The sequence below is a fragment of the Botryllus schlosseri genome, chromosome 6, assembly GCF_051294905.1.
Source record: "Botryllus schlosseri isolate E-star chromosome 6, Bs_hap1, whole genome shotgun sequence".
NCBI classification, from domain to species: domain Eukaryota; kingdom Metazoa; phylum Chordata; class Ascidiacea; order Stolidobranchia; family Styelidae; genus Botryllus; species Botryllus schlosseri.
In genome coordinates this window covers 1461053-1484506 of record NC_137241.1, presented here as the reverse complement: position 1 = coordinate 1484506, position 23454 = coordinate 1461053, and positions in this window count along the sequence as shown.

Below are 23454 nucleotides of genomic sequence, written 5' to 3'. Positions count from 1 at the left end.
AGTGCATGGACTGAATATCCGCGGATTTATTTTCCATTTTTGTAGGAGTCGGAACGGAGGCGGATTGAGACTGTTCTGATAAGGCCGGGTGGGTATTGGAGCCGAACTCTTTCTAATACGACCGCAGTACTAGAAAGTACTGTGCATTTAGCCAGCAGATCGTGGGAAGAAATTATAAGTTAATTTTTTCGGCGGAGTCGGATCGAAGCCGAATTTCATTCTGAAGAGACAGGATCGGAGTCGATTCACGGAATTTGTCGATCCACCAAGCACTAATGCACACAAAGACAACGCAAGACAAAAAAAAAACAAGACGATCCTCTTCATAATTTAGCAAGCAGTTTCCGCAGCTTTCTACTAAAATGTGGCGTGAACACAGCTTGGGGGGAATTCCCTTTGCCAAGCTGCCATTTGGCCAGGGATTCTCAAACTGTGGACCATGGCTCAATAGCGGGTCACAGGAGCATTTTGAGATGGACCATAGAGCTATTTGGAAAATTGTTTCGTACATATAATATCCGGAGCTTAATTCTGAAGTAACCAAGTAGGCTATTTCGGTGGTATCATATGTCGTTGAAAAGGGTGTGCATTAAACTCCGACTAACGCGTATTTGATGTAGATTTTCTGTACTTTTGCGGGTCGTATTATTGTAACATAAAAATGTTATGTTCTTGATCTTGTTTGGTAAATAACGCATACGACGAGGTTGCAATATGTAATCACTGTAATCAGTATATTATCAGCAGACAAACTGTAAGACAGACGACACGATCCAGCGTGCAGGTAAAGGAGAGAGGCGTAGGCAACAGAACATAAGGGTATAAATACGAAGCACGACACACGAGGAAATAATGATTGGCGGTAATTACTAATCCTAGACAAAGGAGAGACAAACTATACCAAGGTAAAATGCACGAACATAACAGTCCTACCCTGCAAGTTAAAGGGGACAGGGTAATTTACGTTGACCGATAGAAATCAATTCGCCTCCTAATTATAACGGGATAACGCCTACCCGACGTTCGAGCAGGACTAGCTGCAGGACGTTGTGCCCTATTCCTAACCAATGGTTGCTCAGCTGGGATACAGGGTTAAACGCGAAGCAGATCTGATGAACAATAGAAATCGACCACGCACGCGCAAACGCTAATACCGAAATGCATAGATACTATGCATAACGTGATACTTAAGCGATATTAAGCACTTGACTTGTCTTATAGAACCTATATACTTAGCACACTGTTATTTTGACTTTGATTCTGAAAACAACCGTAAAAAATGAAATATTCAGCCCATATAGTTAGTGAGCACGCCCACCGCTAACCGAAGGATCATTGACATCTTACGCAATAGCAACACCTGGCGCATACCTGTATTGTCATATTCTACTATGCATTTCTTTGGTGTTTATGTTTGTATTACATTTTGAAATATAATCACTGAAAAGCCAGTGTAATCGGAAAGAAAAGTTTTTTAACAGCCCTGTAGTGTACACTATAAGTAGCGACGACCACTGGGGCCAAATATTGCCACAATGCTGAAGTAGGCCTACATATTGACGTTTTAAACATCGCCAAATGTATCACCTGGGGCAAAAATATATATATAATAATTCCATAAAATCAATATCTTCCGTCGCTTTGCCAACAATCTCGACGAGGACTTGCAAGGGAATATAAGCTTACGCATTAACAGCCTATAGCAGACCGGACAATGTATTCGGCGGCGTCTGAGTACAGCCACGTTGATATTGAGAAGAGTGTAAAACAGGTTTGGATACTTGCTACCGATATTACCCAATAAACAAGTTATGCAGCAGTAGCCAACACCCCAATCGTAAGGATTTGGTTTTTGTGATACAATAAACATATGAAATCAACATTGACCCCGTACGCCTGCTACACTTTTTACATCAGACAACGCTATCAATTTCACTGATTGGTTTTAGGTAAGCATCATTCGCTGACCACCTACACGCAGTGTATTTCGCTCTTCATGTTGTGAGATTGCGCGTCAAGCTCACAGCATAGAGTCTCTAAATATTCGAATAAACTTTTGTAACAAAGCAAGTGAAATATTTAGATTATCAAGGTGCATGCTCGTCTAGTGTTGATTTTTTATGCTGCCGATGCCATGCATATAGTGGACCGCAGTTGTAATGCAATAAATTTCAACCAGAGATGTTATTATATGCAGATCCTAACAAGGTTCATTGTTGAACGCGTACCTATAAATTTTGAAGGCTCACACACAGACCGCGAACGTGAACCTCACGTTCACATCATCCCTAGCCTACTATTCACTCCCACTTTCTATATCAGCATAGATAAATATACGGATCATGGTTTTTCGAGATCCGGAACAACGCCGTTCGATAAAACCGAATCCTGATCCAATTCGGATCCTGTTTCCGTTTTTAATTAAGGATATGGTTTCATTTAAAAATATATCCAGATCCAAACAAAATCCTACCTAAGGTTTAAATGTCTATATTGCCCCTGTCGTCGATATTTTGCTCATTATACCTCAATAATGAATTGAAGTTTCCTATAAAGTAATCTTTGAAATTATTGTGCGATGCAGAAAACAGCTGAGTTCAAGTCAACTCTGTTTGGTGATATCGAATGATTCGCATTCATAATATACTAATATTCCTTACTTTTAGCAGTTTCTGGTCTTATTTTTTCAAGTACGAGTACCAATAGACCAGAGGTCTCAAACTCAAATGTGCTCGCGGGCCAATTTCCTATTTTTGTTGGCGCCGCGGGCCGCATCACCAATAATAGGGGAATTCAATGTATTTCAAAGTAGGCCTTATTTCCGTGTTTCGAGCATAGGTCTACTCCTGATAACTAGGCTATATTGACATGTCATTACGGCAGTCAAATAGAAACAGCGATTGATTTTACCTTCCAATGTTGGAACAGATCAATAACAACTTGAACATAATGGATCTGTGCAATAACAATGTAAATGTGCAATCTACGAAGAATCCGTTGGTGTTACAGCTGTGAACCGTAGGCTACGACTAGTTAATACTAGCCACGTTAAATTGGCGACAATAACATATATAAAGATACCCAAGATGACACGGGATGTAACCAACTATACATCAAAGGGGCGACATAATGCCAATGTCGGTTGCCATACCTACATGCTTTGATATCTAAATAAGCTACGCAACGCAAGCTACGACATTTTGATATTTTACTATGTCTCCTACCAGTTTGGTAGTCTGTTCAGAGTGTCCTATATGGTGTGGACACAAGCAAGTCTCGCGGCTCAGTGAAATTGGTCTTTGTCACACTTTCCATTTGGTCAAAGGCAATTTGACGGTAATTTTTGATCAATGGAAAGCTACCATGGTACTGATTGCGAAAATATAAATTTTATTCTGTTCGTGGTCTTAAGACTTGCCAAAATAAGCCTCAAATGTTGCATTGGAAGTGAGTTTGGCATTGTGACGCAACCATGCCTTCTGAGCAGCTCAGGAGCAAATGCGCACGAGAGTGAGAGTGCTCAATCTCTTGCGTAACAACGGCCAATACGCTTGCAGCTTGCCGTGCTCCTCGCCTGCTCCCAGACGTCATTGCTGCATCACAATACCAAACTCACATACAATGCAACATTCGAGGCTTATTTTGGGGAGTTCCAGTGTTTGAGACCTCTGCAATAGACGAAATCCCAATAGTGTGTCGCACTTTCCGTTTCTTCGAAAATACAATGAAATGTCGGTCTTAGCCGTCTGATTCTCGAGTCATATGACTTGGTTCGAGTCATGCGCAATGACTCAAGTCTAAGTCGAGACAATACACAGATTGACTCGAGTCAAGTCGAGGCTTTTCCTGATTTTGTACATCTATATATCGGCACGCTACACTGGACTGGTCATGCAAACCAAATTTTCCGAAGTCATTATGGCTAGTCAACAGGGTGGTTACACCGCATTATGAAAGAATACTATCCTTGGATATGACCGTGATTTTAAGTTCCAATATCCTTCATCGTAAATAAATGAGCGAACGAAATATAGGTGCATTAACTTTTCAGGGTTGTGATGTGCAACGGCAGACCTATCTCACGCCAACAAGTTCGCAGAGAGAAAATGGATCGCGGTCAGTGATTTATCGACTTACTTCGTGGTGGCGATGACTCGGTGGTGAATCGGTTACATAAATGTACTCGTGAATGCGAAAGTATCAGCTGGTTGCCCTGGCCTTCTGCTAATGTTGCGGAAACTTGAAATAAAAAACGTAAATCATTGTCAGTATAAAAAGTCATGACATTCTGTAGCATTGCTCCTATAAAAATTTGTTAAGAACGAAGGTCACGAAAAAATAGCTTGTATTACCTGATGCGAACTCAGCCATGATATGTCCCGTAGAAGAAATCAGATCACAATCAACAATAACTCGGTGCCGTAGACCAAACGTAGTCTAATCCCAAACAATAGTATCCATGTTATAGAGCGCAACCTATTTCAGCATCTACCAGCTCGCAATAATTTTGCGATACTGCCAGTAAACTAATTTTCTGAGGAAATTAGATTGGATCTATATTAATATTGATGTCATCTAGGTCTTACTTGAGTCATAACAGTGACGGTCAGAGCGCATTGGTGCACGGTCACCCTGGATAAATGATTGACTTGAGTGAAGACTTGAAAGTGCTGTTGTATGTCTTAAGTTTATGCAGTATTGCAACCGCAACACTCTATAAACCAGGGTTATCCAACTAGGATACCGAGCGTTCGCGAGCAACCTCATTTATCTGACGCTGCAGCAAGTTTTTGCGACAACGATTTACCGTTTTTGTGATAAACGAGCATAAAGCTTACCGAATGCATATAGTTTATAAAGGCTTCGAACACCATGCATTTACATTGCCGTGAAATTCCACGAGCTTCATGTATATTAACTGTAAAGTATGTCTGTCTCTTCACCGCTGTGGTGACGAGAGTTGTTAGGACTTCAGACTACTTCTACTTCTACTTAATTGTTTTCAGATTTTAGGTGGAACTACGCGAAGAACTTACTTGGAAATCCATAGTTCAGGTTTCTCCTAAGTGTAAATTTACGTCGTTATCCCTAGTTCTACTGCTATCTGAGTACCGACGAGGACTGCTGTGACCACCTCTGTTGGCGAGACTGTTTAGTCTACCTACCGGTATCCATCAGTGATGAGGATCGGAAAGTCAAGTGCATAAAAATCAGCCATCAACACTGCAACTGGGGACAGGAGAGTAAACAATGCTATGAGGCCAACCATATTTCACATGTACCATGTTGTACCATGTGTACCATGTAGCATGCTTTCCACTGTTTCGGATACTTGACGAGACTCATCGGAGTATCTCGGAGTCTGGGAGTGAGCTCTTCGGAGTCGGAGGGAGTTTTCCTGAGACACTAAAGTTGTCGGGGTGATTCGGAGTCTCGAGGAACGATATGTGGCCAAGATTCTCCGCGGCATAACTAGTTCGTGGATGACTGGTTTCAGCAACACACAGTGGTGTATCTCAAAGATGACTAAAAACTCTCGCTGTAGACTTGATCCTCATTTACCATTTACCTCGCCTACCTTCACGACTTTAATAATTGATGATATTTTCGTTGACTACAATATAAGGGCGACACCTTTACTTTGTCATGGGCTGGCTTTTAACTTCGGTTTAGTTTCTGTAAATTATTATCTAAAAAGTTCGTTATTTCGTTCCGCGGCAAAGACCAATCACTTTTATTGTCTTAGTTCGAACAGCAAACATGAAAACGATAGTCATATGAATCACATTTATTTGATCTTCTGCAACCGAATGACTAATACACACTGAACGATTGCGTATTCAGAGAGCAGATATACTTGAGTCGATCAGATCTATGACTGATCAACGACGATTTACGAACCAAGGGTAGCATCATATGCTAATTTGCAATTCTTTTGGTCCGTGGTACCCGACTTTTCGCCAATAAGTCATAAAAAAATTCTACCACATGACACAAATCACAAATCTGATTCATTACGACAAGTTGAGAAATACTGAACGCATAGGAAGGTGAAGATGTTATTGTAAAGAGCGACACAAATTCAGTCAACGATCCAAAGCTGACTATAGTCAGTTAACAGAAATATGCCTCCACTATAACAATATTTCAAACCTAATACTCGAAATGGAAAGTTGTACGTACACCGTCAAAGAGGCCCATGCTGATGAAAATGCCTTTGATTTCGGAAAAGATCCGCTTGAGCTCAGAATATACATTAAGAAACGATTGGACAAAAACGACGCGAAACGAATAATGGAGCTACAAAGACAAGACATCTCACCAGCGCTTTATGCATAACTGCAGAAGTTTCAACCAACATCAACATCTCATTATCCTTACTAAAGTCATTTCAAGTCGTTCAAATCACAACTTCAAAGACTCTAACAATACGACAGTGGTTTAAAAAAATCTGTATTACTGTCACGTTGCGTATGTTTTACTCTATAGTTCCGTGAGTGATGTTTGTTTGTTTGTTTTTTTGGGTATTCATGGTGTTTGTCGACTACTATGGTCATTTACACCAGGCCGATATTCTTTGTATTTTTCCGTAACTGCCGACTTATAGCGCGGCCCACCTCTAAGCTTTTTGTAAGACACCGCTGACGCGGATGATGTGGCGAGGAGGAGCCTAGGTAAACCTCCAACACTTAGATATCGGAATTCGGAAGTCGACCTCGGTCGGACTCGAACCCGCACCCATTGGTGTTGCAGCCGCGGATTATACCACTGCGCTATCTCGCCACTGTGAGTGATGTTGTTCGCACGTGAAAATATACGATTTTCACATAAAGTCATATCATCCAAAAAATAAAGTCATATTATCGACTTTTTAAGGTCATATTTGTTCTCGCGACCGCGGGCGACTCATTTGGTCCTCGCGGGCTACCGGTAGCCTGCGGGCCCTGCGTTGGGCACCCCTGGTCTATATGAAATGAAGACAGAGTTAGACCTATATATATGAATGGCAACCCTAACGGTCTGCCCATTACTCTTCATTCAGTGGGCACGGTGCTGTGCATTCCTCATCTTTACTTCGCCAAGGTACGGATGGGTGTCTGATTTCAATATCGAATGTGTTACATTCGATATAATTCCAAAGACTACACCAAATCGTTTCGACACCTTCCTATCGTACTGTATCGTAATGCTGTGGTCATTGTGGTGTATTGGTCGGATAAAAGGAAACTGAACTGAACGATAATGCGAACATCACATACGTAAACTGACAAGAAAATTTGATTTTTTTTTACATTATTTCTAATAAATTAAAATTTTAAATTGGCTCGGCGGCGGCTTATACTTGTTACAATTGAACCAAATTCAGTGTGTAACGTTTTTTAGGTTAGGCGTCTTTTCCATGCGCAGATGTTAGCTTCGGAGCATGTCCGGATACAAATAGAGCGTTGCGACGGCCAGCTCAATCGAATACGCCGGTAGGACTTCCGACAAACAAGGTAAATACAGTTTAAGCAGCTAAATGAGAAACTCAAGCCATCTGCTCTTTGTTCGGCCCACGCACTAGCACGAAAGCCGAGCCGAGACGTGTCGGATTCTTGAAGTATAGTGTATATTGGTGGATAATCCGAGAATAATCAACGAAAAACTCGAATAATTCAGTTTCTTCTTGTTGGAATTGATTTAAATTTGTTTTGCATCGTCTTTGAAGAATACTCAACAATTTAGGGGGATTGACAAGAAAATTTGATTTTTTTTTACATTATTTCTAATAAATTAAAATTTTAAATTGGCTCGGCGGCGGCTTGTACTTGTTAGAATTGAACCAAATTTAGTGTGCAACGTTTTTTAGGGTATTAACCAGACAATTTAATCAGTGAATGGCTGGAGTCCGATTCTTTTTTTCATTTTTGAACGACACTGTACTCATGACACACAAAACCAGAAAGTATATACCTTCGATTTAAACCGCGGTATAAATACGGTAGCCTAGCCTATTCAACATTTTAATAAAAAATCTGCATGCTCGTAGTAACGTAGAATAGTATGCACAATAGCCACGTATGATTTATGACCGCTATATAATTCATAGTTAGGTTCTGTTTTCTTGTGCCACCCTTCTCCACCCTTTGGGTGTGAATACACACTCTTTTCGCTAGGAGTGTGAGGCTATTTGAACAATTATCATGACAATTATTCTTATAAACGTGATAGAAACATCTGCCAATACTACTCTCTACTTCACAAAATTCAAAGTGTAAAAAATTATTATTTTTTCCTTAATCTTTTTTTCATGTAGAATTGGATGTAGTACAAAGACATATAATCACTAGAGCAGGGGTGTGAAACATACGGCCAGACGATTTTATCCAGCTCGCGAAAAAAATCCGAGTTGATGGAAAAATGCTTGTATTATCCAGCATATAGTTCTAACAAATGTTGAGATTTTAGTACGCAATACTTCTACTAAATATTTCCTCAATGCAATAAATTCCAAATATGTGCATATGGGCCACATTTTAACTATTATTCGACACCGGTTTTGTGGTTCACTCTGCACTATTAGCAAAAGCTCGGTGACATTGACACGCCCTTCCGAGTAGGCAAAATGGAGAACACCGAGTTCAGAGTTTCATAGAAAAATTGACGAGCTTCTTGGAGGTGCAGAACTTCAGTATACAATTGAATAGTATTGTACCGCCGATATGTAGATGACACTTTTGTCATATTCAGGAATGAGTCGGACTGTGATCAATTTCTCATTCGCTTAAAGTCGCCTCACCCGGCTTTGCAATTCACAATTGAAAAAGAACGCAATAACTCATTATCATTTCTGGACATCTTAGTCGAAAAGCGCAATACCAACAAGTTTGAAACGTCTATCTTCAGGAAACCGACATTCACAGGCCAATAGCTTCGCTGGAATTCATTTAGTCCTCGACGCAGAAAAATTAACCTCATAGGCACCCTCGTGCAAAGAACGTTGGTGATATGTTCGGGTAACAAACTGAGTTTAGAACTTGACAACATCCGAAAAATCTTACTGGATAACGGTTACCCTGAACACGTCATCAGCCGTGGCATAGAGAGGAAATAACGCAATTCAACGCAGAAAATCAAACAGAGCCCACCGAACGAACAATAATACATGTTTATATCTATCTACCTTGGAATGACCCCATTTCCACCCGCTTTGAAAAACAATTGATTTCTGCGGTCAGTAAGTGTTACGGCACATTCAATACCAATGTAATTTTTACAACACAACTGCTCCCTTCAACACGCGAAGACGTTCTCCCTGCACCCAACAAAGCAATGTAGTGTATGAATATAAGTGCCACTGTGATTGTGACTACTTGCGAAGAACGTCATTTGTGTGCCTTTGAGTCGACTTTTATCAAAATACACCAACCAAAACTCTGCCAACAAAAGAAGTTCGTGTACCACCTAATATAGTACATTGAATGCTCTCTCATTCGAAATTTCATGCTGGTTACGTCATATTTTGTGATACGATTGTTATTATACAATGTTCTTTCCAATTCTATACTAGTTGTTGACGATTACCCCTGACAAGTGTCAGCCGAAAATATTCGGGTTCATTTCAATAGGAAAAAATGACTTAGAATTAGTTATTCACAGAAGCGAAAACGCCAATGTGAAATCGTTGCATGCATGATAATATGGAGAATATAGTAGTTACAAATATAAAATTCAAATATTTGCGTTCGCACTACTGTATCACTTTTGACTGAAAAGGCTCCCGACCACCAGAGGAGCTCGAATCGCGATGCAAATGAACCGAATTCAAACAGCCGCGTCTACAGTTAAATCTCTCGCATTCCTCCCATCGCATACGCAGAGTTAACGCCAGATTACGACTGAAACAAGGGGATCATAGAAATATATGCTTATATCGTCGTAAGAGCCCTTGTTTTAGCGGTGTGTAACTGTATTCAACCAGCCCATATTTGTAATTTTGCAAATTCCATTGTTGGCGAATATACGTGTTGCTTGAATGCAACCCCTATGTTCTGAAGGTTTGAATGCGGCCCGCGAAACAGGTTGAGTTTGACACCAGAGTTGGATCAATTGTAATTTGTAATGTAATTGGATGTAATTAATTACATTTTTCAATGTAATTGTAATATAATTGTAATTGAAGCATTTTTATTTTGTGTAATTGTAATTGTAATTTGACAAAAATTTTGCTCAATTACAATTTCAATTACATTGAATTGCCATTGAGACCTTACAAGCACAACATAAAATAATTGACTTATAATGCATTCTCTTTAAATGTCGACAAGGAATTTGGTGGATCCATCTATCCGTTGGTTGGCAATCTACAATACGATTTCAGATCACGATGCTGCATCGTTATTTCGTCTGGCTAACTAACCAGACCCCTGGATATTATATAACGCCTTATCTGACAAAGCACGGTTTTGTTTTTACTCCTCATCCAAATTCCTACGTCCCTCGATAAAAATAATATTATTTCTTTAATTATATACTATATACGCAAATCCAACACGTGCATGTATTATAATACTTTTTCAACGACATACTGCACCCTATCCTTAATCCTAACCCATAGGAAATTAGGTAAATAACATTTTACATTTCCAATTACGTGAGCCATAATTACCGAGCATACAAAACACGCTTATATTACGTCACAATGACATCTTACATACCATACTATGTACGCACATAAACGCATTTATTACTACACAATCTGAACTAGACTTGAATTGTTGTTAAATACGACGCTAAAGTTGTCAAGGAGCACGGTTGAATTTATGATTATTCAATTACATGTTCAACAGCAGCAATTATAATTGTAATTGTAATGTAATTGAAGCATGCATGGAGTAATTGTAATTGTAATTGTAATTTGATATTTTTATCATGGAGTAATTGTAATGTAATTGGCACATGCATGGAAGTAATTGTAATTGTAATTGAACTGAAATAATGTAATTGATCCAACTCTGTTTGACACCCCTGAACTTGAATAGCCAGGACCGTAACTGCCGCAGCCCAAGCCCCCCAATTGGGGGGGGGGGTCGAAGGGGGCCCAAAATTATTTCGCGAATGAGCATAATTATAGTGTATTTTTCCAAAATTTATGCAACTTTTTCAAAAATTTCAAGTTGCCAAGTTTCCTCATTATTTGGTAGCCTACTCTTCCCCAAGACGAAATACGCAAGATTTATCGAAATGGACATATCCGCGAGTAGGGTTCCGGTTTAAATTATTTTGCCTCTGATTAAAATCGATTTTAATCGAATAATTAATTCAAATCATGATTTTTTTAATTTTTTTGGTTTTTTTACTCATAATAACAACAACAACACGAATAAAAGAAAATGCGATGAATGACGACACTGTCAATCAAGGTGATGAAGGATAACGCTTAAACTTTCATAATGTGGGGCTGTGAATCATCACCCGCACATTGCAGCTGAAAACGTTCAACCTATGTGGTAATGATGGGTCGTTAGAATCATTACTGATCTGTTCTAGTAGCGAAGATCATGTTGATTTATCTCGGGACCATCCATTATAGTTTCATCTTCATCTTGATTGATGGATTGGTCTCTGCCAGCAAACTGTTGATCTTCCTGAACTCTTTATCTGCTTTGTTAGTACCATAGTCCATGAAGTGTTCTTTCACTCGCAGCATCACTTCAAGATTTGCCTGTGCAAGCAATCACGACTCTTGTTTGTAGTTGCGGCTGCATGACTGATGCCCTCACAAGATGTAGCATGTACAACGGACGAAAGGCGAGTCTTGAAAGCTTTGGAGAACACCGGCATGATCCATCCAGAATAATGCTGGCTGATGAATTAGATATGGTACCGATATACTCGATTCTGCATCGAAAATTCCTAAAAATCAAGGGAAGATAAGGGACATTCAGTGTGTGTGGAGTGTATACACAATTATACTTACCAACTTTACAATCATAGTCAATCCAATTCATTGTTCGATTAGGTTACCAGCAGACTGATCATTGCATTTTGGTTCCATCTTTGAAAATATTCATTTTGCCAGGTCTCGAACAACTCTTTTGCGATTAATGTCCCTGTCCAAGCCACATCCTCTAACTCGAGGATCTAGAATCCATGAAAATAAAGGATGGTCACCGACATGAGTTAATGCTCTTATAGCTGCATGTTTGACAACATTAGACTTTATCGTCCGCACAAAGAGCAATAGTCTTTTTAATCTCGAGCTTGAGCCAAATCCAGCTTGATAATAGAAGGCCAGCAGAGGTATTGTCCAGAGATGACTGCAAAAATGCAAGATTTTTAATTCAGACATGCGATTAGTCAAAAAAAGTTTTGAAACCATTAATCTAAATCTTTTCTTTCTATATGTTTTGATGTCGCTATCATTGCTTACAGTTATTCTATGTAATTGGAGCTTTCTTGTTCTGAGCACAACATGCATGTTCAAGTCAAAAACCAAGTGCCGTATTGTCTCTCTTTTTCTGAAGTAAAATTGAACGTAAATGGCAATCTTACGAGCTATACCATATTTTTGGTTAACATATTATACAAGCGGGATTGCCCAATAGACGTTTGCCAATGGCAAAAGTTATGGCCTTCGATTGCTCAACATCGAGCTTGAGGAGATAAGTCAAGGGTGAGATTTTCACCGAATGTCATGCGCGTGTTCTGATAAATCTAGGGACATGGTGTTTTACGGTATGCGTTCCTGTTTACGGTACACACAGATTCGTTTCTATTTCAATCCATAACCAGTATTGAAGCAGCTAAATAACATGAATCACACATAATAACATGGTATCTTACTTGTGTTCACATTTCAGAGCCAGTTGGCACATCGCTCCAGCCCGCAATAACTGCAAACTGATTTTTGCAACGCTTAGGCATCAGAGATTAGGGAATCTTTCGATAGAGACGCCGGATTGCGCTTCCTTTTCGGTATCGCACGAGTGCCTTGGAAATAGCAGCAACATGTCGTAGACAACTAACTATCCACAGCAAGAACACCACCGGTACGGTAACATATTGATTGACTACCGCTCTTTGCTCTTTTCCCGCCTGTCTGTCAAATAGCTGGACCAAAACGGTGCCGGTGACGAAATACTACCTCCGGTTTATATAAAATGCACATGATTGTCCGATAATAAACCACATTCACGCATCTCGTCGGAAAATTTCAAAAAAGTCAAAAAAATCATTAAAATCAAAATGGTAAAATTAAAATCAAAAATCAAGGAAATAAACCTGATTTAAATCACACTGATTTAAATCAGCCTGATTTAAACCAGAACCCTATCCGCGAGACCTTTAAGGTGCCAGAACGATCGGCAGCGAGAAAACCTGGACCAAAAAGGACTGCATGCCCTCTAACGCTGACCGAAAACTTCGTTATATATGCAAAATACATATAGGTTTAATTGTCCATAGGTGCCTAAATGACTGGCGCTGAATGGTCCTGTCTTGGCGATCTGAACATCAAAAGACAAATACCATTCCGCACGGAAAAATTATATGCCACTGAAGAAATACCAATTTGAAATCGTGTGCGTCGTTGGGTTAGTACATTTGGGCGATTCTGTATTTTTTTGAGTAACAGACAGGAGATCACGAAATGACATAATGAAACGAAGTCATAGGCTACCAAAGGGTCCGCCCGCCCAAATATGTTCAATTATTATTTACGGACCCTACAGTTTCCAAGCCACCTCATTCAGCTCTACCGATAAATCTGATAACGTGAACAGAGAGGACAAGAAATTGGGATCAATATATATGCAGTTCCTAATAATATTGAGCGATTTTATAATGAATTATCGAAAATTTTCGCGCTTGGCGCTGACTCACTAAACTGTGGCCCTTATTTCGTGACAAAAGCGACCTACGTGATGGGGGAGTCGGTAAATCATCCTTATCAACCCATGGGGGGCCCAAGACCAACGTTTTTGGGGGGGGGGCTGACGAAGTGCTGTTACGGCCCTGAGAATAGCCTAAGTGATGCAAGCAGGCAAAATCTGCCGGGGGACCGCAAAATAACTGTAAGTCAAGGGTCGGCAATCTACGGCCCGCGGGCCGGATCCGGCCCGCCAAGCGAAATCGTCCGGCCCGCGACATAATAATTAGTTATCACAAGAATACGGCCCGCCGCTTCATAATGAGCTTCAATCTGCAGTGCAGCAGAGATGAGCATTGGATTGGACTTGGATTGAACAGGATCAGGATTATGGGTTATTTTCGTATGGTCGGGATCGGACCGGATCGTGATTTTGAAAAAAATGTTTGGACCTGGATCGGACCGGATTGTGCTTTTGAAAAATAAGGTTGGACTTGGACTTTGAGCATGCCAAAATCAGGATTCTGGCACGTTGATTTCGCAACCAGAAGTACGGGGTTATTTTTCATAGCTCAGTGTTTATATAGCTCAGTGCGGGCGGATGGAGAAAGGATAGTTCCCAGTGTTACCAATTGACGTTGATTCAAGTTGATCGTTAATGTCCGGCGCAGTAGTAGTTGCTCACCTATATATTGTGATTTGGCTGGTTCTTTCGTCTACAATCTTTTATTTGCTCATAGAACAAACTACTATGGCAAGGAAAGGACGTAGTTTATTTTGTCCTTGATGTTTTTGCGGCATATACACAGACTCATGATACACATACAAACGATCTGCGCATATGCATATGAGTGCATGATGTGCATATGCCGCTGGACAAGGAAATGCAGATATAGCCTTTACGGCTTTCTGAGTCATGCATCACCCCTCCATGCTATCCCGGTAATGCATGAGCGCCAAGCAGGGAAGTCATGGATACCAGTGTTACTAATCAAGTCTTTGGTCTGACCCGGCCGGGAATCGAATCCACGACCTACCGATCAAGAAGCCGGGCGCTTAACCATTACGCTATCTTGTCGGTCATTACGATATCTTGTCGACAAGTTTGTGGTGTATTGACCCCGCAAGTGAATATATTATTTGTTTGTCTGGTATGGGTAGTAGGTACATTAGGGTTGGATAGATATAACCTTCTTCTTTGAATTTACTGGCTGAAGATGCTACTGGCTGAACTCCAACCGGCGAAGGTGAATTCATTGAAGTGGAAAATTTTGGGTTAGAAAAATAGTGTTGAATAATATGTTCATATTGGAATGAACCCGGATATTTTCGACTGACATATTTTCGGCTGTCATATTTTGTGATACTAATGTTGATATACAATGTTCTTTTCAATTCTCTACTAATTGGTGACGATTACACCTGACGAATTTCTGCCAAAAATATTCGGGTTCATTTCAATATGAATACACTATTCAATTGTATATTCAAGTTCTGTACCCCCAACAAGATCTTCAAAGTAGTGTTGTAGCTCTATAATTATTGATGAAAGAATATCCCAGAGTAAATACCATGTTTGTTGGAATTGAGTCAAATTTGTAATGCACCATTTTCTTACAAAACTTCATAGGGACGGGCAGCCAGTATAATTCGAAAAAGTGTGTATACCTTTTAGTATATTGAAAATTCTCCAGTTGTAATAACTTCGCTTATACAGGCTGGCATTGAATCGAATTTGATGTGCAGCGTTTGTTCAAACCGACCTAACAATTTTATCAACTAGCCAGTCAAATTTATAACAAACATGCGCATTGCTCATGATGTGATGGTTAAGGTATTGATAGCCATCTTGCTAGTCCAGTTATTTACATTCGTGTTGCTAAAATGTAAAATTAAAGTTGCTGTGTCATGTTACATGTAGGCCCACTGCAGTTTCGAGTGAAGGCAAACATTGAAAATATAGATCTTGTCACAGACCAGAGTTATATTTCAGAGAGCCTAATTATTCTATGTAACATGTTCTTCTGTTTTTTCAGTTATAGATTGGGACTTTAGATTTAAAAAAATATTTTTGGATCAGGATGGAGTAGGACTGAGTTGAAAATTTTCAGGACCGGACTTGGACTGTGAATTTCGAAAATATTTTTGGATCAGGATGGACTAGGACTGAGTTGAATACTTTGAGGACAGGACTTGGACCAAAAAATACCACAGTCCGCTCATCACTGCAGTGCAGCGCTGAATGAAAAAATGCGGCATTGCTACGATATAATCAGGGTTGCCATCGACATGGACCCAAAAATAAGGACAGTCGAAAAATTAGATTAGTATTAAAAGCGTTTGTGTGTATATACGTTGTATTTATACGAGTCGTGGCATATCACGTTCCAGAAACAACCTGCTCCAACAACTCCTTGTAAGCATAAAATGCTTCATGAACCTCACGACAGCTCATATCTAAGTTCACCTTCATTCAGAGCCGAAACCGCACTTCGTAAGTCCCCCTAAAAACACGTTGGTCTGTACAATATAATTTAGACAAATTTATCAATTATTTACTGTGTTGGGATCGAGTCACTACCTTCGAGTCACGAGTCATCTCCAGTCATTGCAGATTTTGACTCGAGTCAAGTCAAGTCAATCGATTTTCAAAGGTGACCCAAGTCAAGGCAAGTCAAGTCACGAGTCAAGTCGCAATTCAAGTCAAATTGAATTTTTGAAGTTTGAGGGATGATTCAAAGTCAATACATTTTGCCAGCTGTGTGGAAGACAGATTAATTGATTATTTATCTTGAATCAAATAACGCATATCTAGGTAAATATACATGCCAAAAGACGTTGTATCCTTCAGGTACACGTAGGACAACTAATAAAATACGTGAGTAACTGTGCAGCTCCATGCTACAGTCAGTTATTATCAGCCAAAATATAGGACGTAATACGAAGCTTCGAGAAGTTGGAACAAAATGATAGGGTACAATAGACAACACCCATCTACACATCCGTGAGAATATTAATGTACAAACTATATTTGTTCGATTTAAATCATGCTAGGGGGTTGGTAAATGTGAGCACTGCGCAACGTAGCCTAATACCGTAGCCCATATGTGAGTTGTCTAAAAAAAAACAGAGACACATTGCTATGTAGCTTAATCTTCTAATACTACTACTACGACTGTACGAAAGCGTATGCTGTGATCGTTCAGTTTGCGGCCAGTTTATTTGTGATCTAACAATGGAGGATCAGTGTAACGTACAATCAGTAAATGACTATGGTTGCTCTCACAAGGTGCAACGGCGAATCTCAAACAATTCCTTTCATTCATGATGTCATAAAATCTCGACGCAAGAGCATAATTTTAGAATATTATGCAACACATGAGAGAAATAAGACAAAATAAGGACGCAAGTCGAAAATAAGGACATTTCTTAGAAATAAGGACAGTCAAATTTTCTAAGACGTGACCCTTCAAAATAAGGACAAATCTTAGAAATAAGGACGGTATGGCAACCCTGGATATAATAGTAGCCTACATCGTATTAGTCTATTGTTACGCCATAAAACGAAGGTGGTTGGAGTAGGAGATGGAGATGGACTAGACTGGATCAGTGCTTATCAATCGGGTGTATCTCGCAACCGAATGTGTTCCATGCTTTTTAAAGGGTTAATCACTCTAACGGGGTGTGACAATAAAAGTTCTAGATCTTGTTTGAACAATAACTCAATGCGACGAGGTTGCAATAAGAAATCAGTATATTGTACAGCAGAATAACTTTAGGCAGCATTTGTTGGTGTTAGCCACACCTCGCGGTATATCATACTCTGACAGAATATGTATAGCGCTCGGTGGGTTTCTTAGCATTTGCTCACTGTATTCCATTACTTTCTCGCTCTTTTCATCACTGTGCCACCCGCAGGATCTTACGTTCAGGGCCGTAACAGCACTTCGTCAGCCCCCCCCCAAAAAAAACTTTGGTCTAGGGTTATAGACCCAACTTCTGGCGATACACTTTTACCGCTATTCATCATTTTCGTTCGGAGTTTGTTTAGTGAATCAGCTTTTGACGCCTAAGCGCGCGAAGCGCGGAAAATTTCTAGAATTCATGATTTCATCGGTCAGTATGATCGGGAATTGCATAAATTGTTATCAATTTTTATCTTCTCTCTGATCACGTAATCAGATTTGCCGGTAGAGCTGAGTGAGGTGTGTTTGAAAAGGTAGGACCACTCAATATTAATTAAACATCTTCGGGGGTATACCCGTTGGCAGGAACGAAACAGCACCTGGTCAGGCCCCTAAAAACGTGGGTCTTGGGCTCCCATAGGGTGATGAAACAACCCCCCCCCCTATCACGTTGTTCGCGTTTGTCACGAAATTATCTGTACTATACTGTGAGCCAGCGCGATGCGCGAAAATTTTCGATAATTTATGATGAAATCGATCAATCAGATCGGCGATTGCATATATATTATGCTATCAAGTTATTGTCCTCTCTACTCACGAAATTAGATTTACCGGGAGGGCCCGTAAATAATCATTAAACATCTTCGGCCTGGCGGACACGTTGATATGACTTCGTCACATGATCTTATTTCGTGACTTCAAGTCTGCTATATCAAGAAATATAGAATCGTCCAAATGTAGGCTTCTAAAGTAAGAGACGCACACGATTTCAAATTGGTATTTCTTCACTGGCATAAAATTTTCCCAAGGGGATGGTATTTGTCTTGTGGGGTTCAGATTGCAAAGACAGGAACATTCGGCGCCAGTCATTTAGGCGCCTATGGACAATTAAACCTATATGTAGGCCTATTTTGTAGGGATGGTGTGAACCCCAGAAAGGTTCAGGTTTGCGTGAACGCGAACCTTTTTGAAAGGTTCTGTGTGAACACGAACGTGAACCTCATGACGTCACGTGACGTCATATTGCTAATTCCAAACTTACATTTCAGTGATGTGATAGCCTATAACAATGTGAACGTCGACAAACGTCAAGTGTGTCAACTGCGGCAATCAAATCATATAATAATCCCATAAAATCAATATCTTCCGTCGCTTTGCCAACGAGGACTTGCAAGGGAATATAAGCTTACGACTTAACGATCTAGGCCAGACCAGACAATGCATTCGGCGTCTGAGCATTGCTACGTTGATATTGCGCAGAGCGTAAAACGGGTTTCCATACCTGCTACCGATATTGCCCCATTAAAAAGTTAAATAGTATATTCATATTGAAATGAACCCGAATATTTTCGGCTGACACTCGTCAGGGGTAATCGTCAGCAACTAGTAGAGAATTGGAAAGAACATTGTAAATCAACAATCGTATCACAAAATATGACGTCACCAGCATGAAATTTCGAATGAGACGTCATATTTTGTGATACGATTGTTGATATACAATGTTCTTTCCAATTCTCTACTAGTTGCTGACGATTACCCCTGACGAGTGTCAGCCGAAAATATTCGGGTTCATTTCAATATGAATATACTATTTAATTGTATATTGAAGTTCTGTACCTCCAAGAAGCTCATTAAAAAGTTATATAGCAGTAGCCAACACCCCAATCGCGGCGATTTGTTTTTTATGATGCAATAAACACATGAAATCAAGATTGACCCCGCACGGCAGCTAGATTTTTATTACCAGACAACGATATCAGTTTCATTGATTGGCTGAATAAGCATAATTCGTTGGCTGAATAAGCATCATTCGCTAAGTCAGGGATATCCCTGGCTAAGTTGAGTACCTACGTATAGCGTATTTCCCTCTCGATCTTGTGTGATTGCGGGTCAAGCTCACATCACAGAGTGGCTAAATATTCACAAACGTAAAGCTGGATATTTCGAGCAAACATTTGTAACCAAGCATGTAGAATTTTTGAGATTTTCAAGGTGCATGGTCGTTCAGTGTTGATTTGTTTTTATGCTGCCAGCGCCACGCATAGAGTGGCTCGCAGTTGACATTCAATAAATTTCAACCAAAGATGTTATAATGAAGTGAAAATTGTAATATATGAAAAAGGTTCGCAGTGCAGAACCTACCAAGGTTCGTTTGTGAACGTGAACCCCTAAATTTCGAAGGTTCACACACAGAACGCGAACGTGAACCTCACGTTCACACCCTCCCTAGTATTTTGTATATATAACGAAGTCTTCGGTCTGCATAAGGGCATAGACCTTTTTGGTCAAGCTTTTCTCGCTGCCGATCGTTCTGGCACACCTCTTGGAGTCGCATGTTATATGGCTAAAACTTGATTGTATGTCTTGGTGGGTCGGGGCGCGGTAATGGTCCAATACCCAATACTATAGATAAATGGCTACTTTAATTCGCGCGCAGCGCGAAAAAATTTTGAAAAAAATGCATAAAATTTCAAAAAATACTCTATGATTTATTCTGATTCAGGAAATAATTTTGGGCCCCCTTCGAGCTCGGGCCCCCCCAATTGGGGGGTTTGGGGTGCGGCAGTTACGGTGCTGCTTAAGTTAGTGCCTCGGTTAGGTCTCTTAGCACTGTCTCTAATTGCTCGTCATCCTGCATTTTTTTCCTCAATTTTAATCGTCTTTTAACGGATTTTATGATCTGGTTGTGTTCAAGATTCCGGCTTCTGTAATTTATGTCATTTCTTGTCGTCCAGGTTGCTTGCTTTAGTATTGTAATCAGTATCGTGAGTATGTCGTGAAGCCGTTCAGGAGTGTCTTTTTCCGGTTCCATGTATATTATGGTTTGTATCAGACATGGGGTGATTACTTCATGAATGTAATCGATTGCGATTACGATTACTTCAGAATCACGCGATTACGATTACGATTACGATTACAGCAAAATCACGAAGTAGTCGATTACGATTACGATTACATTCGAAAAGTAATCACGATTACTCACGATTACATTTGTTTTGCTTCTTAGGACTGTAATCTTAAATGATATATTGGAAGACAATACACAAGAATTGCGATGAAAAGGCTTAATGAGATATCAACTCTCTTCATACATCATGCGTCATTTGCTTATTACGTCATAATATACCAATTGCCCAACTTTGGGATGATTTATCGCACCTAACGATTTGGATTATTGCCAGGTCTTTACCTGCCGCACCCCAAATTCCTTAATATGGTGGGGAGCGTGCTCGAGGGGGACTTAAAAGTATTTCGTAAATCAACATAAATTATAGAGTATTTTCGAGAATTCAATTATTTCTTGAAAATGTTCTTCGAGCTTCGCGATTCAAATGTCTCTAGTACAGGGGTCACCAACGCGGACCAAATGAGTCGCCCGCGGTCGGTGTAGCAAATATTCAAATGAAAGATTTGAAAGTTGAAGCTGGTTTCATATGAGCAGCAGTTGAACATCGGTCGGCCGACCCCAGGGAACATACGAACGCAGTCGCTCGGGGCATTGCCCGTCTTCGCCCACGCGGTGGCTCAACGGCAATCTATAGTTAATATTCCCGAGTCTCGACGCGTAGGTTGGCGCTTCGGCGCGCACTGCAGCAACGCAACTGAGCCCGGAGGAGCTGGCGTGAGTCTCGGCGATTGAGCGTTTTATGTTCTTGGTAAGGGGCGGAAACCCGGCCCAGTGCTCTGATTGTCATCCTCTAAGTGAAGAAATCCAACGGATCACGGATAAACGGTGGGAGTAAGTGGTAACCCGTCGGTCGTCGCAATAATCAGTACACACTACAAAAGGAGTAGCTTTTTGTTTCAAAACGGTTGGTGACCCCTGTTCCAGTAGATAGCTGGGTTTGAAATGCATACCTCTCCCCCTAAAAAAAACATGCATAGGCTATTTTATGGGAACAGGCCTTTCGGAGCCGGTCATTACCGCGCCACGATCCCACAACACAACAAAAGACATATGCAGTTTCAGCCAACACGCAACTTCACGGGATGTGATACCAAAGAAATACCTTGGCCGAAACTTAAGGTATTCGTCCATTGTCAATAGTCGCGTTGGGTGGGCGTGACTAATAATAGTCCTGTCCAGGGTTGTAACCAAGTCACAAGGCACCGAGTCACAAGTCAATCTCAGTTTTATAGTTTTGACTCGAGTCAAGTCGAGTCATTTTCAATTCACCACCGAGTCAAGTCCGAGTCCAAGTCATCGAAAATAGAGTCGAGTCCGAGTCACGGTATTATGACTCGAGTCGAGTCCAAGTCATTGTGTTGACTGCTCAGATTCCTGTTAATGTCTTGTTAAACCCACCATTTATAACTCTGTTTGGTGATATCGACTGGTTCGCATTTCTAATATACTAATTTTCCTCACTTTTAGCAGTTTTTGGTCGCATTTTCAAGTACCAGTACCCATAGACGAAATCCCAATAGCGTGGTTACTTTACTATTCTTCGAAATTACAATGAAATGTCGGTCTTGGCGGTCTGCGTATCGAGTCATATGACTTGGCTCGAGTCATGCACAATGACTCGAGTCCAAGTCGAGTCAATACAGAAATTGACTCCAGTCGAGTCGAGTCATTTTAGTATTTTGAGAAAATGACTCGAGTCAAGTCGAGTCATCAAAAAATCGTGACTCGAGTCCGACTCGAGTCGATTCATGACTCGAGTCATTACAACCCTGGTCCTGTCCTTCCAATCTGAGCCCACAATGCAAATGCCACCCGGCGCATCCACATAGGAATAAAGCCATGACAATTTGCGTGTGCGTCTCACGAAAGATATTCTTTTAGTCTGCTATGTTTGGGCGAGTACAATATCTGTTGATTAATCAACAGACTGGAGGTCACGAATTAACAACATACAATAAAGTAATTATAACAACATACCAGATGCTATAATTATGAACTACGTGCCCCAGCTCTACAGGTAAATCTGACACTCGGGGCTGAGAGAGGTTAAAAATGAATAGTAATCAAATTCAATGACCAATATTATTGACGAAATTCAGTTTTGAAAATTGACCAACGGTTGGACTGGGGGACGAATTGCTGTTGGTTCTGACTCTATAGCTACAACCCAAGCTAACATGTCAGGCTATATAAGCGGATAGTTATGGCGGCAGGTCAAAATGCTGAGTAACGAACTGTGAAATAACGATTGGCACCCGTTTCAAGTCGTTATATGAGAATAAGATATAGTGAACAATAAAATTCTGCCTTCAACTTAATACAGATACTGCGAGCTGCTGTTACGAGAAACGGCTAAGCACGGCTCGGTTATGATATATATCAGCACTAGCAGCTGTTTATTTGTAATGCTTCGTTGTGGAAACTGCAATGTTTTATTCGACGTATACAAAACTCCGAATTTTTGTCAGGTGTACGACTGTACGTACGTACGTGCGTACGTAGGCCTACTGCTCGCCAAGCCAAGCCAAACGTTGAAACTGCGTTTAACTGGGCACAACCAAACATCAATACATAAACCAATGATGATGAAGTTACTATTTGAAACTATAGGCAGAGTGGTGATCAATATCCTGCTGCGAGGTAGGGGCTTCTGTAGTGTATTGATAACCTGATATACACCACGGCGGTGTTCTTACAATCACACTACAATGTCCACCGCACGTCTGTTTACTATGTGTGGATACTTCTTACGCAATGACGAGCGGAGCTAATACTTCTGACGTAACAATGAG